This window comes from Petromyzon marinus, chromosome 39 (assembly GCF_048934315.1).
Source record: "Petromyzon marinus isolate PM22_M1 ecotype Great Lakes invasive population chromosome 39, UKy_Petmar_22M1.pri1.0, whole genome shotgun sequence".
In the NCBI taxonomy this organism is placed as follows: domain Eukaryota; kingdom Metazoa; phylum Chordata; class Hyperoartia; order Petromyzontiformes; family Petromyzontidae; genus Petromyzon; species Petromyzon marinus.
This window is the reverse complement of record NC_133705.1, coordinates 7964410-7970759: the sequence shown is the minus strand read 5'-3', so window position 1 is coordinate 7970759 and position 6350 is coordinate 7964410.

Sequence of the window (6350 nt, the reverse complement as noted above, 5' to 3'; positions counted from 1 at the left end):
GCTGGCGCACGGAACGCAACGTTTTACGCTGCGCTCCGCACGTGTCAGGAATGCCACTCGGAGCCGATTAAAATAACTCTCACCGTGCAGCAGCACCAAGGCCGTAATTATAATATATTATATTGGGAGGGGGGGGACACATCCCCCCCCCTCCCAATATACACATCCCCCCCCCTCCCAATATTTAAATATGCTCAAAATGTCCCCCCCAATATATTTCTATAAAACAGATTTCTGTTTATATGATTGTGGATGTACTTTATTAATCCCTAATCTTTGCCATTACATACAATGAAACAAGAAAAGGTAAAACAAAAAGTGAAAACAGAGAAATGTAATACAATACACTATTAGACAATATTGTTAAAAATATAATGTCCATCCCATGTGTTGGTGCATTTTTTTATATTTTAGCCAGGAAATGGCAGGAAAATCTTTTCAAATTTAGATTTTTTTCTTGGGGGGGGGGCCCAGACCCCCTGGAAGATTTGGTCCCCCCCCAATGTTGACTCCATGGCTACGGCCTTGGGCAGCACCCACCGATAACGTCTCCCCCCCCCCCCCGACCCCCACAACCCCGGGGCAAGAGGTCGGGAAACCTGCGGCTCCGGAGGCTCATGCAGCTCTCTTTAATGAACCGCCTCGTGGCCGGTTCATTTATTTATTAAGGACCGCCGTCTCGTACTCACCACCGTCTCGTATTCACCACCCTCTCGTATTCACCACCATCTCATATTCACCACCGCTGTAGTGTCGTATTCACCACCACCGTCTCGTATTCACCACCGTCTCATATTCACCACCGCTGTAGTGTTGTATTCACCGCCGTCTCGTATTCACCACCACCGTCTCGTATTCACCGTCGTCTCATATTCACCACCGCTGTAGTGTCGTATTCACCACCGTCTCGTATTCACCACCACCGTCTCGTACTCACCACCATCTCGTATTCACCACCACCACCGTATCGTATTCACCACCGCTGTAGTGTCGTATTCACCACCGTCTCGTATTCACCACCACCGTCTCGTACTCACCACCATCTCGTATTCACCACCGCTGTAGTGTCGTATCCACCACCGTCTCGTATTCACCACCGTCTCGTATTCACCACCGTCTCGTATTCACCACCACCGTTTCGTATTCACCACCGCTGTAGTGTATTCACCACCGTCTCGTATTCACCACCGTCTCGTACGCACCACCGTCTCATATTCACCACCGCTGTAGTGTCGTATTCACCACCACCATCTCATATTCACCACCGCTGTAGTGTCGTATTCACCACCATCTCATATTCACCACCACCGTCTCGTATTCACCGTTGACCGGGGGGTTGTTTGTTTGTTTACCGCATTCGAAAAAAATTGCTCCTTTTGTTATTTTGGTTGCCCCCTCCACTGGCCCTGCCCCTGAGTTTCCCACTGCCACACAGGGCCTGAATATTGGCCCCTTTATGGCAAAGCGTAAAGAAGAACACCGAGAAAACGGCCGCGGAACATCAAGAACTTTACGAAGTGCGATGGACTTGGTTGTTTCTGTTGTTGCTACATTTTGAGTTTGGATCAAGTTTTCCTTTCGACGGTGTGAATAGGGGGGGGGGGGCGATGGCGCAGTAGTTAGCGCACGGTGCTGTGAACTCTGCGAACTAATCTTGATTTGAAGCTTTCGTGGCTGCAGGAATCCATACTCTTTGGTTCTTTCGGTAAAGTCCACGTAGTAGGTATAAAATAAATCACGACGTTTCGGGCGCAAACGCAAGCGTCCGTCATCAGGTGAGAAAGCAGTGACGGACGCTTGTGTTGCGCCCGAAACGTCGTGATTTATTTTACACCTACGTGACTCTATCGGTGAACGAACTCTGATTCCCGGCTACGGTTAACAATTAGTGGCAAGCGATATCCGGACCTGTGCTTGGCACCCGCTCTACTAACCAGCGTGGCGAGGTATGGTCAAACAGCCCCCACGACCGACACGGTGTGGGCAGGCCCTCGTCCAGCAGTGGATTGACAAAGCGGTGTGAAATGACTAAGCAATGTCTGTAACGGGACCCTGGACCAGATACAAATAAGGAAACATGAGCTCCTGTCCACAACAATGGCATGGGACATCCTCCAGATCAGTGTTCTTCATCGCAAGGCCCGTGGGACACCGGCGACCCCTGACAATAAACACCAACGTGAAAATACTCCGCCAGTTAACATCATCATCATCATCATCGTGCCGCTGTCAAACCCCCAACGGTTTTAAATGTGTAGCGGTCCTCACACTGATGATGTCTTATGGGCGAAAGTGACACCCCCTCTGAAAATGAGTGAACACTGATACAGACGGTCCTGTGGTGGTGGCACCAATGTCACGTAAAAAAAGTCCTGCTGAGGAAGGCAAAGGGGAAGCCATCTCATCACCTCTCCTTCACTAGCCATGGCTCCATAACATGAGTGCAGGGTGTGTTGTACATACTAGTATTCGCTGCGGAGGCGAGATGTTAACTACCTCGCCTGGTATGCTGGAAGGTCGTGGGTTCGACCCAGACCCTGACGCCTGCTGCTGCTGTATATTTGGAGTTTGCGTGTGTGTGTCTCTCTCTCTCCCCGTGGTCGCGTGGATTTTTCTCCCGGTCCTCCGGTCCTTGCCTCCACGTTTAGAAACACGCGTTTAGAGTATTTGGCTGTTTTAAATGTCTACGTGATGTAGCCACTTTTTTGGGCTACCATTTGTTGGCTAGGTCGCTTCTGAAAAAGAGCTGCATCGCTCAAGTGGTCCGTACCTGGTAACATAAAAATAGTTTCGTTTAAATGTTCTCATAATTATCATCGGACATGGTCCATCCACTCCTGGATGACAGCCTTCCAAAGCCGCCAATGCCGTCGCCTCTCACGGTTCAGCGAGGCAATAATCATCTCCTCGGCGTCCTTGTTACATTCCTTGGTCGCCACTCCAATGATATTCTTGGCCATCGCTCAGTAATAACAATAATATACTGTACACTCCTCTAGCGTGTTTTTGTATTGTTTGTTTGTTGTTGTTGTAACATTCTGACCCGTCTCGACTGGACATCTGTGGAAACAAGAGCTTTATAGCTCATCGGATTCCTCCAGTATAAATATTCTGATTGTGGCATTTTCGAGCGCGTGTCCTGCTGCAAACACCCACTCATTTTCTTAATCGTTTGGATCATGGCAATAAACCGAGTACATTCTCTAATTCACGTGTTCCTCTTTCTGCCCTTACAGTTTTTTGCTCCACTTTCCAGTTTTTAGTCCGTATTTTTCTCCTTCTGTTAACCGTGTTTCAAAACAATGTCAAAATCAGGTAGTCGTAGTACAGTACGCACTGATTAAATACACATTTCAATATAAACAGATTACAAATGAAACCTTGGAATGATGACGCTGTTGCTTGGGCAGGGCTCCGCATCCTGGGTCCAAATCATCACGAGAACTACCGGCGACAAACGGGCCCATGTGGCCGAGCAGAGTCCATCTCATGGTCAACCCTCGAGGCATCGAGGAAGGCTAGAAAACAGTCACGGCAACTATTCAAACTAATCTTGATTTGAAGCTTCCGTGACTGCCGGAATCCATACTCTTAGGTTATTTCGGTAAAGTAACCACGTAGGTAGAAAGTAAAAGAAATGACGACGTTTCGATCTGACATGCTGTCAGCGGTTGTCAGCAGTTCTCCTGCTGGATCTGTTGCACCTGATGACGGTCGCTTGTGTTTGCGATCGAAACGTCGTGATTTAGTGTATTTTATACCGACGTGACTTTACCGAAAGAACCATAGAGTATTAAAACGAGTTTTGTTTGTTTTACCAGGTAAAGTCCCACTGAGCTGTATAGCTCTTTCTCAGAAGCGACCTGGTCACAAGCGATTTCTCAACGAAGTGGCTCATCGTGTGGATATGGATTACAACAAAATACCCCAAGCGCCGCATCTTTCCAAAAATGTGGAGGGGGGAAACGGAAGGACCCGGAGAAAAATCCACAAGACCACGTGGAGAACGTGAAAACTCCCAAATATACAAGCGTCAAGGTCGGGGATCGAACCCACGTCTTCCTGTAGACTAGGCGAGGTATTTAACATCTCCTAGCCACCCGGTGACGCCACCCCCCACCCCGTGGCCAAAGCAACAAGCTGGGGGCCCTCTTGACAACCGCCATACTACAGCGCTGGAGTGGCTGCATTATGCCAAGAAGGAGCGCCCATACAGCGTTAAAATGTTCCAGACCGTGAGCGTAAAGACGATATGATTCGGCAAAAAGTAGCCGCGATCTACAATAGCCTTGGTGGGATCGTGCGAGACAAATCGAATATTGGGGACCCACCTGACCGATTGCCGCACACCCTGAGCTGATAATGTAGTTACGCCACTGCTATAATAGGGACCGAACATTGAAATCTGAATACCAATTGAGCGCGTGTGTATCTTTTAAAGGATGTCATAAACTTGTAGTATTCAAGTGTTCACACAAAAATTGGCAAATTGTGAACTTTTATAAAAGTATCTTTTTTTTAAATCTCAAATTTCACAATTGTACTTGGAAGTGAGGTGCAAGCGAATTCCTCCACGGGATTACGACCTTCTCTTCCCGTCACCAAGATGCCGAAGCTGCTTACTAAGCCGCTTACGAAGCACAGAGAATTAGCCAATGCGGGAACACGGTTACGTGTCCACAGAGCAAATCACGGCATTGTGATTTGGCCAAAGTGTAGTTATGTAAGTGGAATAATAACATTCAACCGTGCTGATGAAATGCCAAACTTGGCCACTAAACTTTGTTGGATTAAAGACTTCAAATCTGCATTTTTAAGTACGAAGCAAAATTTCCTGAAAGCTGTAAAAGGTAAGGGTGCATCCCGGCCAATGCAGCACTTGTTCACGCCACTGCTAGCTAAAAGGGCCTCCACTAATTGGCCAAATATTACACGCAGGCCATACGTATTGGATGAGGTTGCAGCTCCAATTAGCACGGTTGGCTATATACGGTGCGTAATAAGTTCAACATACATGCAGGACCTAGACTTTAACCCACCACACACAATCCTGATCCGACATAATTGTGCTGTATTCATACTGCTAGGTGGATGGAGGTAGGGGGGGGATTTTAGAAACTTGCGCCGTGATTTTAACTACCGCGTGGGGAGATCAAACTGCGATCTCTGGATTGCAAGTCCAGTCTACTAACCATTGCACTATGGCAGCATCTAAACCTTTTAGTGCAGTATAAAGGAATGTTTTTTTTACAGTATGGTATAATATACATCGGTATTGCTTAATATGGTAACATTATTAGTTAGATTCCCCATTAAAACCTCCCCGAGCCTCTATACATTTTTTTTCAAGAGGGTCCTGCATTGGCTATTTCCATTAAGGAATCGTAATCGGTTTCTTTCGGGTCAGATCGTGTCAAAGTCATGTCGATTTCTAACGATAACCCTCCACTACCCGACAGCGCCAATCAAATCAAGTTGTCACGTGGGCAAATATGCCAAATTCATGTTAGTTAAAAACTAAACATTGTACCAACAGACCTGAACCAAAATTCATAATTAATCATATTGTACCGTAAAAGCCTTTATCAGGGGGGAAACCACACGAGCTGAGATTGAAAAGTGTGCCAGTTTCGCACGGCGCGACCACTGGGATGTCAATAAAAGACAACCGCGACATTTTTTTTATGACCAAATAGTTTATTTTGTTAAAGATCTATTGCGTGTAATTAATGCGGTAGCTTTAAAAAAACAAAACAAATTTCTCCAACTCGTGTCGTATCGACGAGATTCCACAACGCGCTGTTAATGCATTGCCATGTCTGTAACGGGAGACGTCACAAGCGCCGACAGACACGTGATCGTAACGTTGGTTGAAAGCACACAAAAGCTCGACACTAACACACACTTCGTCATTACATTTTTTTCTACAAACTGATGCCGGACACTGCGATGAAAAACAAACGGCAAAAAAGTAAATAAGACCGCTACATTCATAACTGGTAAAGCATAACGATTATGTGAACTAAAGTTTGCTTCTTAATGTGGTATTCAAGGGTAAAGTTTGGAATTATAGCTAAGATTGAGGAACATTTTTTTTTTACGACTTACAGCCCTTGCCATTCGACTGTTGGATAAACGCCTCCCCACACGTGATTGGACGTGGGAGTTTGTTTGGCCATACTTCACCACGCCAGTCAAAACCGGGGTTGGTGGAGGTGTGGGGGCAGGGTTTTCCAGGTCCAGCTCAGGTATCACTCGCCAACCGACGTTAGACGGAATTCAACTCGGATGGCCGGGTTCGCAGCAACTCGCTATCCACTGCATCACCACTCCACCCTAAGGGCATCACC